The sequence below is a fragment of the Bidens hawaiensis genome, unplaced genomic scaffold, assembly GCF_021521415.1.
Source record: "Bidens hawaiensis isolate Kalapana, Puna unplaced genomic scaffold, B.hawaiensis_p1.1 tig00038234_1, whole genome shotgun sequence".
Lineage (NCBI taxonomy): Eukaryota > Viridiplantae > Streptophyta > Magnoliopsida > Asterales > Asteraceae > Bidens > Bidens hawaiensis.
In genome coordinates this window covers 101,957-119,081 of record NW_027496720.1, presented here as the reverse complement: position 1 = coordinate 119,081, position 17,125 = coordinate 101,957, and positions in this window count along the sequence as shown.

Below are 17,125 nucleotides of genomic sequence, written 5' to 3'. Positions count from 1 at the left end.
TCTTATTTAAAAAGATTTCAAATAATTATTCGGAAAATGGTTTTATAAAAGTTTTGCTGAAAAAGTTTTAGTTTGTTTAAAAAAAAAAAAAAAAAACTTATGAACTCGACTAGTCTTGACCCGTCGGTAGCCTAAACCCGAACCCGAGTCACCCGAGTATTTAAGCGGAAAATCAAGTATTCTTACACCATCTCTTTCATTTCCACCAACACTTCCCACCCAAACACTCTCATTCTAGAGAGAGAAACTAGAGAGAGAAAGTCTTCAAACTTCAAATCCGAGTCCACAAATCTGTTTGTTGTTATTCTTGGTAAGATCTTCTTGAAAATCATCCATTTTCATAACCATTTTCGGCCTCAAATCGAGCAAAAACACCCATTTTCGTTTCTAGAGTTTTCGGGTCAAAAACCGTCTTGTTTTGGTGTCAAAATGCAGGCTTTTGTGTTTAAAATCACTAGGAATCGATAGCCCTTTCAATCCCGAGCATTTCCATGTCAAAAACTTCGATTTTGGGTCAAAAATCTGGAAAATCTGAAAAACCCGTAGGTTTCTCCGTCGCCCAGCTTGAAGGAGTCGAATCAGACTCATTCGATCGAACCAGTCGATCGAATCAGTCCAGTCGATCGAATAGGAAAGCAACCGAATGGTCTCCAACTCATTCGACCGAATGAGTTTCGTATTCGATCGAACGAGTGTCTATTCGATCGAACAAGTTCCATGTTCGACCGAACGAGTTTTTCCAACTGGTTCGACCAAATGTGTTTCTAGTTCGATCGAGTGTGCCTCAGATTCGACCGAATGTGTGTCTATTCGATCGAACGTGTTCCTATTCGATCGAATCAAGCCAGAACCAAGCTGTTTTCGTCTTTAAAACCCAGTTTTTGCTCGAGGCCGCGTAAGCTCGTTTTCTTAGACTTATAGCACGTTGTTAACCTTTTATATATGTTCAACTCTAGGCTAAGGAGATCTATTGTAGCACCATCCTAACCCGAGATCAAGGTGAGTTCATAGCCCCTATTTAAGCTTTTCAAAACTATGGGGTGGAAACATGGTAACTTTACACGTTTGGATAAAATCATTTATGCAAACACTCTTTAAACTATAAACTTTTGGATTTCTACACACGTGCGGAAATCCACAAGCTTTTTAAGAAACTATAAACTTTGGAAATCTATGAACATGGGGAAAACCCATCAACTTATGGAGATCTAAGAACATTGGAAATCAATGAGTATGGGAAATTCTATGAACATTGACATCATGGGAATGGGAATCATATTCATATCATCATAGTCATTGTGTCAGCATGGAAATCTAGAGATCAAAGCATCATGAGTTGAATTGGACGCGAGAGTCTATTCTACTCTCGGTAGAACTCGCGACCATGAGTGGCATTCTATTCTCGGTGGCACTCGTAACTCTTGGGATTTCATACTAGTCTCGGTGAAATCCATAACTCTTGAGGACCTATACTAGTCTCGGTAGGGACCAAGGGAACCCAGGATTCTTTGGGGAGTCTATCCTACTCTCGGTAGAACCTAGCTGAGTCCTGGATGACAAGAACGAGGTAGTCTTGGTTTAAGTCTTGCGTGGGATCAATCAAGTCTTGTGTGATCATTGAGTTTCATCATCATTCATCATCATCATCATTTATTCACCATCATCTTGGATACTAGTAAACAGTGGGATCTTGGTGTTGGTTTATCTAGTAAACTTAGCATGCTCAAATCTATATGTCCTTATTTATGCTTAACTGCTATGTGCTACATGTACCGTTGGGAGACCACAAATCTTTGAGTAATCTTATCACAAACGACTCTAATGGGAGAATAATAAGCCCGCTGAGAGTCCAGGAGAACATTTCATGTTTTACTTACTACAAAAACCTCTTTGGGAAAACCAAGAGACCTTTTCTTACAAACCATCTTAAAACCGGGTATTATATCCAAACATAGTAGTATAAGTTGTAGGAGTGGTGGGTTAGCCGCAGGTACACCCTATATATAAACCCCTACAACCTATACTAGTATGTTTGTGTATAAACTCTTTTTCTTTAAACCTATGAATTCACTCATCTACTTTATGTAGTTGACAGTTTGTTACATGTTTTCAGGAAATAATGCAGCAAGAAATCCCTAGCAAGTTTAGAGGCCTTAGAGAGATGAAGGCTAGTCTAGGAGTTGTTTGGAAACTTGATATTTTGTATTAAAACAATTTGTTTCATGTTACCTGGATGGTGTAATATTTGACATTTTGGTTATGTTTATGCATTTAGACTTTTATACTATTGTGCTCAACAATAACGACTTAGTCGCCGCGCCTCGATTATTCCGCCATCACGATCGGGGTGTGACATTGTAGCTCGCATTCCCAAACATAGTATTTCCAGGGGTGGTAACCGGAGCAGTTGGAGCGTTGGCCTGCATCGGGATGAAGTCTCCCTGGTGCACATCAGAAGATCCTGTGAACTGCTGAGCCTGAGCAAATCCCGAGGATGCCGCCTGCTGATAAGGACCTGAGGATCCCGCCTGATGGAACAATCCCGAGGATCCGGAATGTTGCGACAATCCTGAGGATGCCGCTTGCTGATAAGGACCTGAGGACCCCGTCTGGTGGAACAATCCTGAGGATCCAGACTGTTGAAACAATCCTGAGGGTCCTCCCAAATGGGACAATCCTGAGAATCCTGCATGTTGAAGAGGTCCAGCAGAGGATGCATACAAGTATCCTTGGGATCCAGATAAGTGAGATCCTGCGGACCCTGAGTGCTGGAAGGGAGGGAATCCGGAGTTGTACGCCACGGCCGACTCTGGACGCACCAGTCCTGAAGATCCTGGAGGAGTGAAATCCAGAGATCTCGGGATTAGTCAGGTGAATTCTTCCGCCGGCTTCTTGGCTTTCTTGATATCTTCTAGTTCCTTCACGAGCATCTGGTTGGTTTTGTTCTGGCGTTCCATTTGTTCCTGCACCCGCCTATACATAGACATGAGGTCATTGTTGGACACCATGATGGGATCCTGGGAAGATGGCTTCGACCCCGAGAACACAGGAGTAGCAGTCTTCTTCTGGATGTTGTCAAGCTTCTTCGGGATACCACCAGCAGGAGGAGGAGGCATGGGTGGCCTCACTGAGGATTCCGAAGCTGCGACAGAGGTGGAAACGATTTTTGTTTGGGTCGACATGCTGTGGTTATTGAAAGTAGGGTTTAATTTGAAAGTGAATAATGATCAAAGCACTGTTCGCCCCACGGTGGGCGCCAAATTGTTTCGGTCAAAAATTTACAAAGCAACTTTTGAACTAATTAGTGCGTGGGGTGAAGTGCTTAATGATGGTGATATCGAATACAAAGATATGATTACGAGGGAAAAAACCCTTAGTCGAATTGCTTCGGTTAAGGATTATGAATTTAACTTTTGGTCGAATTAACGCTTGATTATTATGATCTCCGGCAAAAAAAAACCCCAGACGGTGAAAACTATCACCGTCAATTTTATTAATAACAAAAATCGGTGATTACAAAGGTTGGAGCTGATAGAATATCGAAAGCTAAGTGTTACAGTGATTGCTAGTAAGCTAGATCGTGAGAGAGTGTGTGACCTATTGATATTATCAGCTCAATATATAATAAGAAGATTACAACTGTTATTCCGATTATTCCGGAAACCCTAGACTACTTCTTCAACAAGCCGTTACTGCCCACGTTTTTAGTTGACGAAGTTCAAATAACATTCCGTTGAAATCCACGTTCTTATAAACATATTTAACACGTGCTCTTATCTGCAAAACAGTTAGATAATATAGGACAATTGAATTAGTCAACGTACCTTCCTCAGAATAACCGCTTGAGTCAAGATCCTTAAGTTAAGCTCAATTCCGAGGATAAAAATCCACACCCAACAATTAGTTATTACTAATAATTCATTTGGTCCATGTTCATATTAGGGTTTATGCTTTCTCTCAAACCAAACCCTTAAAAGAATGGCAGTTCCCAGCTTATCATAAAGTTTGGTACTTGATGTCTCTTTTGAAGTTTATTAACCAAGGCCTCACAAGACTAGCAATTTATCGGCTTATCGACAAGCTCGGTACTGGGGGTATCTTTTAAGAGTATTATAGCATTTCTCATCAAGTGATAATTACAACATAATCTTTACATATTATAAAACCGATCACACGTTTAACTAATATAATTAAACTTCAATTAAAATTCTTTATAAACCAAGATGATACTATGAAAGTTTAGCAAGTAGTAAACATAATGCTATACATCAAAGTAATAGATACAAACATGATCCAATTAGAACAATCTAACCAATTTTGATGAATAATCTTTGATGTTAATGACTTCTTCCAAGAGCTTAATCTCCTTGATTTTCAAAGGTTGGACGGATGTGATAATTCCCCTATTAATGGTGGTGAAAAAAGATGGTTGAAGAGAATTTAATGTTATTGAAGGTGTAGATGGGTATGTATTCAATGAAGAATGGCATGGTATATATAGGCTGAGTTGGGCACTTAATACGGTTGTGGTAAGTTAGATGTGACATTCGTCAATTTCGGGTCTTATTTGTATTCGTTTATCACGTAAACCGACCCGATTTATATCCCGAACATTTCAAATATATAAAATATTGGATTTTATGTTACTAAATCATTCCCACATGTTCAATTTGAAAAACCCCTTTTACGGATTCGAAAACGCCTTTAAAACGATCAAATTACATCAAAAACGAACTTCTGGGACGCAAAACGAACCACGCAAGACGAGCTGACCAAACCCAACCCTCATGGGCGCCGCGCCCAGCGGCCATGAAGGCTAGGGCAGTCGCGCGTGGCGGCTTCAAACCTGCAGATGTTGCTTTTTGTGTTTTCTTGTTTGTTCTTTTGTCCAAAACTCGGTTTTTACCCACAAAACCACATGTTTAACCCTCCCAACCTTTCCCAATATATACAAGACCCCTCCCAACATCAATCCCTGCTCTCATTTCATTCCCACACTCAAATTCTTTGATCTTTAAGGGTGTTTATGCTTGTTCTTGGCAGTTTGACTTTTGAAAGTCAAACTGACCATATCTCTTGTTTTTATTATCTTGCTTAGTCTTAATTAATACTTGAATCTTATGGCATAAAATATATATATATATAATATACACCACGTTTTACCTTTGGTAGTCACTTATCCGGCCTCGGTTGATTAAGTTTCAGACCTCGTAAGGCAAGGCTTCATGGAGGACTTCATGTCCTTGATATATATATACATATGTATATATATATATATAACTATATAACTTGTTTATACATACTAACCATGACTAACTTCTGCTCATTTTAGTTTGTTTATCATTTATGAAGTTCCATGGTTATGAGTTTGAAAAGTCTAGCATCGGTTTAACCGTAAATAGCTCTAAACCGTAAACCGAACTTTGTTTACTAGTTTTTGTTAAATAATTGTTTAAACATGCTTGTTGTTAGATTTAAATTTCTAAAATCATTTTTATAAGTTCTATGGTTATGGGCTTGTAGAATCTTACCTCGGTCTTAACCCGAACCAAGATCCGAACCGAAAACCGAACTTTCGTTTAAAGACTTTATTGTTAACTTTTTGGTTATAAAACTTAAGTTTCATCATTTATACATTATTATACAAGTTCTTTGATATTTGGGCAAGTGGAAGCCGTCTATGAACTTATTGTGAGATGGAAACCGAACCAAACCGAATTTTCATTTAAAGACTTTATTGTTAACTTTTTGGCTGTAAAACTTAAGTTTCATAATTTATAAATTATTATACAAGTTCTTTGATATTTGGACATGTGAAAACCGTCTATGAACTTATTGTGAGATGGAAACCGAACCAAACCGATTTTCACTCGCTTAAGACACACAAGTTTGTTTTTAGCTAACAAGACTTGTATATTTCTTTAAAAATAATGATATGAGCTAAATTATATATAAATATTATATATATTTCCTATATTTTAAATAGTTTTTGACGTCATTTTTATTTAATATTACTCTCAATTGACTCATATTTAAAGTTTAAAGGTTTTATGAGACAACGAGTTTAAAACTAAATAAATGATTGTTTGAATGCATTGTAGGTGTTGAAGTCTTGGATTTCAAAATTTACAAGGCATATGAGCTGGGCTCACAAGAAGATCAAAAGAAATAAAACGTTTGTGACCAGAAAATAAACTGGTGGGCTTTAAGATTTGTTGGAACTAAAAATAAAAAAACCCTAATATAATAATATAAAGAGACGCATCATAGAAGAGGTAATATGATTTCTTTTGAGGGTTTGGTGGGTTTTGGACGTGGAGCTCAGGACTGACAGAAGGAAAAAAGGCGAAGCAAATAATATAATTGTTTTTGGTTTGAACGAGAGTCAAAGAAAGGACTTTTGGAGGAAGTTTATTTTGTCTCATCACATTAGACAACAAGAGACGAAAAGAATAATATATAATAATAATTTTAGAGCTGCTACTGTTGGAGGAACACAAAGTCAAAAGAAGGCACAAGGCCGCAAACACAACCACACAGGGAATTTGGAAGTTGGCGGAACTGTTGGTTTGTTTTTTTAAACTTCCATTATGAAACCCTTTTGCAATTTAACTTTTGTTTTTGTTTCATATTTGATTATGAGTAACTAAATACTTTTACACTACCAAGGTTTTGGTTGATTACTAGTTTAGATTAATGGTTTGACGAACTATTATTTGACGTTGGTTGATTTAGTATTATGGTAAAGTTTTTAATTGATTTGTTCATGATATGGTTGAGTAATTAAATCTAGTATATTATTTTAATATTTATTCCACTTGTGTTTAATAGTTATTTGGTGATTGTTAGACACATGATTAGGTTTTCTACTTTGTGTTTTCAACTTGTTTGCGATTTATTGTCGAAATAACCGTAGGAATAATTAAAAAAGGTTTATTAGATTTTACTATTCTTTCTCTAGAGAAACCGGGAGGTGATTTAGTGTTGTGTCATCTTTGTCTTTTGCGGGTTTGGGTAATAATTGCACGGGAGTGAGTTATCCTAGGTCCCTTAGATTATTATGATACAAGTTGTGTTCAAGTTAATTAAAAATACTCTCTTTATATTAATATATATTGTATCCGAAGAGACCAAGAGGTGATTTGGGTTGTGGGGTACCATAGTATTATTAGGCAATGTGAGACTGGGAGGTGATCCAAACCTTTAACAATTAAGCTTCACATGTCATTAGAGTTCTAGGGTGTCGTTGTAACACCCTTGGCAAACACAACATCGTCCCACTCTTAGGCTATCCCACATTGGCCGTGGACAAGAGAGATCACTGGTTCATAAGTAATGTCCTGCCTCTTCAATCACCAACGCGTTTTGGGCAACCAAAAACAAATCCGTGAGCTCTTCGTGGGCAGAGCGGACAATATTGTTGGTGCGAGAGGCCGGATGTTACAGTTGGTATCAGAGCCACTCTTGTGCCGTTCGGGATGTTGGGACACGCCTCATCAAGGACGATGAGTCCAAAGGGGGGTTGTCTGTAACACCCTTGGCAAACACAACATCGTCCCACTCTTAGGCTATCCCACATCGGCCGTGGACAAGAGAGATCACTAGTTCATAAGTAATGTCATGCCTCTTCAATCACCAACGCGTTTTGTGCAACCAAAAACAAATACGTGAGCTCTTCGTGGGCAGAGCGGACAATATTGGTGGTGCGAGGGGCCGGATGTTACAGTCGTCGGTGAGGCTAGAAGGCGATCTATCGTATTTTAATGGTCTTTAGTGTCTTTTAAGATATTGTTTTTCAACCAAGTCAAGTTCGTTAACTATTTATTTAACTAGTAAGATTCCATTACCTAGGTAGTCGTTTCTCATATTTATTTTAAAACCAGATTTTTTATAAAGTTTTATTTTAGTTTTAATTATAATTAGTTAAGTTTTATTAGTTTAATTAATATAAAAAAATATAAAATCAGAAGAAAGTCGAGGTTAGTAATCTTTTAGATTTAATAATAAGAGTTTACCCATAGTGTCCTAGGTTCGATATTCGTTCTTACTTGCTAGCTACATTGCGTCCGGTACACTTGCCGATTGTGTGTGTGTTTTTTAGGTGAATTCGGTAAAACTTGGTTTTTAATATTATATACGCTTTTCACACATCAAGTTTTTGGCGTCGTTGCCGGGGACACTGGCAATTTCTTTGTTTAAACCGAGTTGATTATCTGATCTGTTTATTTGTTTATTTGATTTTTAGTTGTTATTTTCCTTTAGGTGCCTTTACTTGCTATTTGTGCCTTTAGGTTTTCTTAAAAAAAATTAATTAAATTAAATAATTTTTGTTTTAGTTCATGCATAATAGCCGTTCTCAAGGACCACCTTTATTCACTGCATCAAAAGAGCCTGAGAGAGAGTTTCAAAAGCGACTTATGAAGACTACAGATAGCGAGAGCGATTCACCCGACATCCAGGTTAGCGTCACTACTCCTTGAATAGCTATGGGCGACGTCGTTCCACCACCGAGACAAACTATTCATGCTAGAGCCATCGATGGCACCATGGGAGCCCGATTTGCAATTGTTCGACATGCTGCGACTAATAACCAAAACTGGCAAATTCCCTCTCACGTCATGAATTCTATCACCAATTCTGCTCAGTATCACGGCTTGGATGACGAAGATGCTCCGGGACACCTGTCCCAATTCGTGCGGATATGCGAAAAATTTAATATTAATAATATCTCGTCCGACGCCATTCATCTTAAGTTATTCCCGTTCTCACTTTCCGGTCGTGCTGCTATATGGTTTGACTCTCTTCCAAATGCCTCAATTGCCACATGGGCTGACTTGAAATCCAAGTTCCTTAGGAAGTATTTTCCTCCATCGAAGGCTAGACGTCTACGCGAGCAAATCCGTTCGTTTCATATGGACCCCGATGAGTCCTATCATTCCGCGTGGGAGCACTTCCAAACTCTTATAAGCCGTTGTCCTCAGCATGGCCTAAACGATTGGGCTGTGATTGAAAAATTCTATAACGGTCTTACTCCCGAAACCCAACAACGGTTCAATACCGCCGCCGGAGGAAACATGCCCGATAAATTCACCATAGAGGAGGCTGAATAAATGTTCGAGAGCATTGCATTAGGGGATCAGCATACACCGAGTAGAAGGTCCGTCTCGGCTGCCAAGGCAGCAGCCATCTCAGCATCACGTGGAGTGCATCATGTTGATCGGAATACGAGTGTGTCGGCAGATTTGGAGGCACTGAAGAGGGAAGTCAAAGAGCTTAAGTTGCAAGCTCGTATGTGCGAGATATGTCATGGTAATCACGAGACAGCCAATTTTCCCGTTGATTCTCAGGAGGAGGTAGATTTTCTTGCTAATCAAAACCGTCCCTTCAATTTTGGGTGGCGAAACAATAATTCTAACTCTAATTGGCGAGCAGGTAACTCCGGTTATCAGCAACGCCAGAATCTGTTCCAAGAACCTGCCCCCGAACCTGCTCCTGTACCAAATAGTACTTCCAAGATCGAGGAGATGTTGGCTAACAAATCTCAATTGTTAAATCAGCTCTTACAAAATGATGCCAACACCAAATCCACTCTTTTGCAGCATGAGACGTTTATGAAGGGACAACAGGTCGCATTTCAGAATCTTGAGGCCAAGTTTGGTAAGTTGTCCGCAAAGATTGATCAACGACCCTCGGGGAGTCTTCCAAGTAACACCGTCCCTAATCCCGGTCCAACCTATTCTAAACCATTTCAAAATGCTCAGGCCATGGCAGTGACTACCCGAAGTGGGAGAGGTGTCGTTAGAGATACACCAAGTGAGGAGGAAGTTGATGAGGAGCTCGAGTTAGAGACACCGCCTGACAAGGTGAACCAGAGGCGAGGCCCAGCAAGTACCTCACGGTCAGGCGGTCCGTCAGTTGAGAAGGAGAAGCATGTTGAACAGGAACCAGTGCTCGTTTATAAGCCTAAACCGCCATATCCCGGTCGTCTGGTGAAGAAGAATGATTTGGAGCAGTACTCTACGTTTCTCGACATGCTTAAGAAGATCCATGTGAACATTCCGTTTATTGAAGCTCTCACGAACATGCCAAAACACGCCAAGTTTCTTAAAGATTTGCTCACTAACAAAAAGAAACTTGAGGAGCTTTCGACTGTTACTCTTAGTGAGGAGTGTTCTGCCGCCGTACGGAACAAGCTTCCTAGGAAGATGACAGATCCGGGCAGCTTTACCATTCCTTTCTTGATTGGTAATCTTCATGTTAGCAATGATTTGGCCGACCTCAGTGCAAGCATTAACCTCATGCCCTATTCTGTGTTTGCCAAACTTAACATGGGAGAGCTGCTTCCCACCCGAATGAGTATCCATCTGGCAGACCGATCTGTGAAATTCCCAAGGGGCATTGTGGAGAACATGTTGGTGCAGGTGGACAAATTCATCTTTCCGGTCGACTTTGTCATTCTCGATATGGATGAGGACTTGAATGTTTCGCTCATCCTCGGTCGTCCATTCTTAGCCACCGCACGCGCTCTCATTGATGTTGCCGATGGAAAATTGACTCTTCGAGTTCATGATGACACAATCTCATTCGACGTGCAGAAATCCACGAGGCATACACAGCAGCATGATGACACTCTCTATTTCATCGACGCTGTCACACCCCGACCAAAGGTGGCGGAACATGCCGGGGTGCAACGTGATTGGACAAATACACAAGACACTATTTAAAGTGACAATATGTAACATCCCGAAATTTTATTAATTATATTACTTATTAATGGATGGGAAGTTTACTCGGGTTATCAGGAAATAAATAAAAGAATAGGAGTTGGTATGGGTCGGGCTAGTGTCGGGTAATGGAAGTGGGTTATGGACTTGGGTTAATTGAGATAGGTTAAATGAGAATGGGATTTCAGGGATATAAATACCCCCAAAATCCCAAAATATCTCATTTCTCACCAAACTCCCTAACACACACTCCTTACACCCTCAAAACACACACATCCTAACCGATCAAGATTCGGAGCCGAGACCCGAGGTTTTGTTGATAGATCTGCGTTGGTAAGGTAAGAACATATCCAACAAAGCTAATATTACTGAAAATGGTTAGGATTGGATGGGTTAACCGGACCCGAAACCCAACTGCCCAAATCGGACCCCTAAAACGTCGATTTTAGGGCGATTTGATGGTTGGGGTTTGTAGGCGCCGATCATACGGTTCCGTGGGTACCAAAATCGAGTTATTTGGCTAAGAAACGAAGGAGTTATGGGCAAACAGATCTGCAGCGCGACAACTTCGCCTGCAAGATTAAGTTCGCCTGATGAACTTCGCCTTCAAGCGTAACTTCGCCTTCAAGCGTAACTTCGCCTAAGGATAACTTCGCCTACGGCCAAGTTCGCCTAAGGATAACTTCGCCTGAAGCCAAGTTCGCCTAAGGATAACTTCGCCTGAAGCCAAGTTCGCCTAAGGTTTAACTTCGCCTGAAGCCAAGTTCGCCTAAGGTTTAACTTCGCCTGAAGCCAAGTTCGCCTAAGGTTTAACTTCGCCTGAAGCCAAGTTCGCCTAAGGTTTAACTTCGCCTGAAGTGAGGTTCGTTTAGAAAATAAATTAAAAACCTAATGGAAAATGTGTTAAGGCAGTTATCGAAAATAAAATTTTTCCAAGCTGACCTGGCAGCTTAACCCCAGCCAGGGGCTCTGCCCCTTGGACCCCGCTAGGGGCTGCCGCCCCTAGAACCCCGCTACCAGGGGCGCTGCCCCCGGACCCCCGTTCGTTGTGGGTCATATAAAGATAGAAACGCAACATAAGTAGTAGTAGCTAATTGATACGTGTAAATATTATAGAGTTAGCCGTGCACAGCTCAAGAGGGGAATAACTATTAACGGAGAGCGTAACAGTATTCAGGTGAGTTTCTAGCCCCATTCCTTGTTATGTTTTCGGGGCTGTGTGCATACTCGATGTGTTGTTAATACATTTATCCTAAGTGATAAGTGTATGTCATATGTGATATGTGTGATAGATATGAATGATTGTTTGTCGGTACGCGAACGATCTTCGGATATTGCGCGTAATGTCAGGTTAAAAATAAAGGTACGAATATTATATGTTGTAGATGTATGAATATTCAAATGAATACTTGTCGGGGCGTGAACGATCTTCGGATATTGCACGTAACGACAAGGGGTATGGTTGTTAATGGATGAGGTAAAGAATGCCTAGAGTGTTCTTATGATATAATGTAAGTATGTGTGTATAGGTACACGAATGGTATGTGATATGTGTGATATGTATGAATGATTGCTTGATGGTACGTGAACGATCTTCGGATATTGTACGTACTGTCAGGTTGTAACGTTATAAATATGGTAAGTATGATATGTATGTTTATGTGTATGAACGTAATAAAGTTAGGAAAAGAAGGAAATGACGGTTGTATGGTTGTATAGTTACGAAAAGGGTACCGAGCCCTAATAATACTCGAGGTAGGATGTATGGTTGTATGGTAACGAAGAGGGAATCGAACCCTAATAATATTCGAAAACCAAGGGACCAGACCCTTATAATATCTGTGATGTTAGGGACCAGACCCTTATAATATCTGTGATGTTAGGGACCAGACCCTTATAATATCTGTGATGTTAGGGACCAGACCCTTATAATATCTGTGATGTTAGGGACCAGACCCTTATAATATCTGTGATGTTAGGGACCAGACCCTTATAATATCTGTGATGTTAGGGACCAGACCCTTATAATATCTGTGATGTTAGGGACCAGACCCTTATAATATCTGTGATGATAGGGACCAGACCCTTATAATATCTGTGATGTTAGGGAATCGAACCCTTCTAATATTCGAAAACTAGGGACCAGACCCTTATAATATCTGTGAGGTTATAGGGCGAAAGGCTCTTTAAAACGTATGATTATGAATGTAAAGAAAGTATGTAAGTAAGAAAGAAAGTATGTAAGTAAGAAAGAAAGTATGTAAGTAAGAATGAAGGTATGAGTACTTATGTGTGTATGAAAGAAAGTTATGAGGTTAAGTACGAATGTATGTAAGAAGGTATTGTATGATATTGTATGATTAACTAGAACTCACTCAGCGTAGCTGACTTTTAGTATGCACGCAGGTGAGCTGATTATAGAGTTAGCATGAGGATGACACACGGCATGGATTGAACGGCTGGCATCTGAAGAAAGAAGTAAAGATGTTTTAAATATAAAGTTTTGTGTTATGGTATCAAAGAAAAGATTTAATGTTTTGTAACAAATGATTGATGTTTTATATTCCGCGAAAAGTTTTAATAAACTCTGATTTGAAGAACTGTGTTTATGAGTAAATCCGACGCTAAAGTGGGGCTACCGGGTTCGGGGCCTTACACAATATTTAATCAACTCATTTATTTTATAAATCAAAAATCAACACATCTCGTTCACACAAACAACTTGAATACAAGTAACATTTATATTGTTCATTTTACTAATATCCTAAAGGTCTTGGTAACGTTTTCATCAAGTCCTCAAGTCAACAAAAGTCAAACCTGTAACATTTCATAAAATAAAGTTTGTCAACACAAAGGTTGGTGAGCAATTTATAATATTGAGCATATAAATATATAGTAGTAAAAAGCCACAAAACTTGTATACAAAACAATAAATAAAAACAACAACTTGGATAAATAGATATCGCTAATAGTTTTACGTTATCGACACCTAACTATAAGGGGATGCCAAATAGTCTAGGATTTTATTGACAATTGCTAATCACATTAGCACCACCTAGCTACAAGGGGTTGCCAAGTAGTCTAGGATTTAATAATTATCGTTAATTGCATCACGTTAACGAAACCTTGCTACAAGGGGATGCCAAGTAGTCTAGGATTTATAGTTCCATCATCCAAAAGCGATAAACACATAGACAAATAAGCATAGAACACCAAATCGAGCAATTATTCAAGTAAGGTATACAATTACGTTTGTAGGTTTAAGATGCAAGTAATTAAAACATTTAGTTTGATAAGTATGAAATGTCACCCCAAAACGAAAGATGGAAAAAGGGGTATGAATGTACTCACCTCGACTGATGAACTGAGAAATAAATAGATAAAATAAATGAAGCTCGAACGGTAAACGAACAGATCCGACTTTAAACGATAAACACCTTAGCTAAAATAAATAACGTAATATATATCAATGAACTTGAAACCATAATGAAACTATATTGGAAACATTGGACGAGAAGGTTCGGTTGTAAATCGGGTTATCGGTTAACTAAACCAATATTAAATTGATAATTAAAATAAAATAATATTATTTTATTGGGCTTTTAAATAACTAAACCAATATTAAATAGAAACAAGTCGAGTTTAATTCAAGAGTTCGGTTTTATAAAAAAAATGAATTGATAATAAGGTTTATAATAATATTATTAATGTTTAAGATAGAAATGATAATAATGATTTTTAAAATATGTTTTATATATATAGATATATAAGATAATGTTGATGATATATGACTATACTACCACTCGAGGATTGTTGTTAAACTAATAATAGTAATAATAATAACAATATAATAATAATTACTTTTGTTGTTGAATACATTATTAATAGATTTAAGAATTTTACTAATAATAATTATTATCATGAAAATTATATGTGTCATATTAAAGATAATAATTAATACTTATAACATTGTAATTCTAATAGTATTAGTGATAAAAATGTAACTCGAGTATTAATGACGTGAAACGACAACTAGGCACGACATGGTTTTGGTTAAATAAAAACAAGTGGATAATATTAACAATAATAGTAATAACAATAAAAACCATCTAGTTAGTAATAATAATAATAATAATAATAATAATAATGTTAATAAATAAATGATAGAAATATGATTTTAATAATTAGTAATATGATCTTTATAAAAAAATAATAGCAACTTTAATATTTATAATAATAATAGTAAATATAATAATAATCGTTATAAATAATGAGTTTTATATATTAAATGGTTTTATACCAATTATACAACTTTTAACAACAATAACACAAAATCGGTTTTAGCGGGGGACTCGAACTCGGGTCTTGACGAGACGACTCAAAAATCCAAATCCCGAAACACAATATGTTAACAAACCAATTCCATAATTTAAATAACAATTTAAAACCAAACTCGTTCCCACAACGTAAACTCCCGATAATCGATATATGAAGTTTAATAATAACAAAACCCGAATTGAATTATACCTATTAGTCGTTCGCGGGACACGGCTCTATATCGTGAAGGAACCGAGGTCACCGGAAAACAAAGACAGAGAAAGAAAGGGTGAGTGAGACAGAGAGAGAGAGAGTTACGGCGTACACCGGTGGCCGGTTTTCCAGTCACCGGAAAAACATGAAGAGAGAAAAGGAAAGCGGGTGGCCGCAGGGGTTATTGAATGACCGAGAGACGAAGGAAAAATGATGGTGGCCAAAGGTGGTGATGGTGGTGGCGTGTAGGAGGAAGGAGGAGACGGCCGAGGTGGTGGTGCGGTGGTTTGGAGACGCCGGAAAACACGGGGAAAGAAAAATGAGGGGTGGAGAAGGGTGCGGTGGTGTTATCAGGTCGGGGGGAAAGTTGGGGTTGGCCGGAGTAGCCGTCGGAGGTCGTCGGAGGTGGCGGTTTGTTGTGTGTATGCGTGTTGGAGGCCCGAGAGGAGGAGGTAGGTTAGTGGTGGTGCGTCGGGGGTGAGGTTGGCCCGAAAACCGGGCTCGCCGGAGTCTTGCCGGACTTTACCATCGCCGGAAAACGGCTAGAAAGAAAAGGATGCGACTGGTTGTTTGTATATATTAGGTTTAGGGTTAGTTTTATTTTTTTGTTTATTTATATATGTGTCATATTTTCACAAAATACCCTCCAAGTTTCAGTCAAGCTTAAATACGAGTTTAAAGGTTTTTATAACTTGTAACGACTTTACGACAATTAGTTTGGCCCCGTTATGTTTTTCCTTAACGACCCTAAAATGTAACAAACATCGTTTTATTTATGATCGAGGTCTAAAATATTATTATATAATAATTTAAATAAAGTTCTAAAAATGTTGTGTCCGGTTTTACAAAATAAAAGTTTAAAATACGAATATAACTCGAGGTCCAAATTTGACGAACGTCACAGAAACTTTCATGATGCATGTAGGCGACTATCTTACGAAGGTCTGCCAGAGAGACACGTCCGACACTCAGATCATCGATGTGGAGAATCAGTCATTCGAGATGACAGATATTGATTTTGAGCTGCATGAGAATGAGGAGCAGCAGTTACCTGAAGAAGGAGGACAAGAGCCAATCATGAGTTCCCAAATCTTTTCTGATGTCCTTGCGGTTGAAGAGCGAGAGTTTCCGATCAAAAAACCATCTGTTGAGAACCCCCCCCCCCCCGCCCCATCTTTAGAGCTAAAAGATTTGCCATCTCACCTCGAGTATGCGTTTTTAGGGGAGGGGTCTCAACTTCCTGTCATCATCTCTTCGAGTTTGGAGACGGAGGAGAAAGAGAAGTTGATGGTTGTTCTGAAATCTCATAAGCATGCCATCGCATGGAAGCTTATGGATATCAAAGGTATAAACCCGTCATTTTGCACACATAAAATCTTTATGCAAGACGAGTTTAAACCCATGGTGCAGCCGCAGAGGAGGCTTAAACCGAACATGCAGGAGGTTGTCAAGAAGGAGGTTATTAAGTTGCTCGATGCTAGTTTGATTTTTCCGATCTTCGACTCCGCGTGGGTTAGTCCAGTCCAGGTGGTCCCTAAAAAGGGCGGTAGACAGTTATCACAAATCAAAAGAATGAGCTCATACCAACACGGACTGTAACAGGGTGGCGAGTTTGCATCGACTACCGCAGACTTAACGAGGCTACACGAAATGACCACTTTCCGCTTCCAGTCATTGATCAGATGCTTGAGCGTTTATCAGGAAAGCAATTTTATTGTTTTCTTGATGGCTTTTCTGGTTATTTCCAAATCCCCATCGCACCGGGTGTTCTAGAGAAGACCACATTTACATGTCCCTTTGGCACATTCGCGTACCGACGTATGCCATTTGTATTATATAACGCTCCAGCCACATTTCAGCGGTGCATGGTG